The sequence below is a fragment of the Schistocerca serialis genome, chromosome 4, assembly GCF_023864345.2.
Source record: "Schistocerca serialis cubense isolate TAMUIC-IGC-003099 chromosome 4, iqSchSeri2.2, whole genome shotgun sequence".
Classification (NCBI taxonomy): Eukaryota; Metazoa; Arthropoda; class Insecta; order Orthoptera; family Acrididae; genus Schistocerca; species Schistocerca serialis.
The window spans coordinates 522,961,016-522,962,199 of NC_064641.1; positions in this window are offsets into that span (position 1 = coordinate 522,961,016).

Consider the following 1,184-nt stretch of genomic DNA (forward strand, 5'->3'; position numbering starts at 1 on the left):
TACGTTGCGTTATCACATGCGACTGAAACAGTTACAAACTTAAATCAGGAGGACCATTCAACTTTAAAGCTGAACATACAAAACACTACGAAACGATAACGTTGCTGCCGTCGTTTTGCGACATGTTGTAAAAATAGCAACATAGTTTAAAAAACATTCAGAATGCATTCCAAAAATCAGTTTTACAATGTGACAAACTATTGTAAAGCTATAAGTTAATTCTAATTTGTGGCTACTCGCACGCTAGAAAAGTTTGGTAAGGATCTGGGAAATTCATGCTGCCTTCGTACAACGTGTACCTGTGTAGGGTTTATACTATTGCATTAATTCCATATAAACTATTATTACAGTCGTCTCTAATTCTTTTACGTACGTGCATGACCTAACACGTAGCATGCTGCGTTTACTGATATTGTCAGGTTTCTTTTTATATTTCATACTATCATACCACTCCAGGGGTTCGGCTCTAATGGTCTATTCTGATTTAAAAAAAATTTAAGGTTTCTACATATCTATTATATAAGTACACTACTGGAAATTGAAATAAGAACACCGTGAATTCATTGTCCCAGGAACGGGAAACTTTATTGACAAATTCCTGGGGTCAGATACATCACATGATCACACTGACAGAACCACAGGCACATAGACACAGGCAACAGAGTATGCACAATGTCGGCACTAGTACAGGGTATATCCACCTTTCGCAGCAATGCAGGCTGCTATTCTCCCATGGAGACGATCGTAGAGATGCTGGATGTAGTCCTGTGGAACGGCTTGCCATGCCATTTCCACCTGGTGCCTCAGTGGGACCAGCGTTCGTACTGGACGTGCAGACCGCGTGAGACGACGCTTCATCCAGTCCCAAACATGCTCAATGGGGGACAGATCCGGAGATCTTGCTGGCCAGGGTAGTTGACTTACACCTTCTAGAGCACGTTGGGTGGCACGGGATACATGCGGACGTGCATTGTCCTGTTGGAACAGCAAGTTCCCTTGCCGGTCTAGGAATGGTAGAACGATGGGTTCGATGACGGTTTGGATGTACCGTGCACTATTCAGTGTCCCCTCGACGATCACCAGTGGTGTACAGCCAGTGTAGGAGATCGCTCCCCACACCATGATGCCGGCTGTTGGCCCTGTGTGCCTCGGCCGTATGCAGTCCTGATTGTGGCGCTCACCTG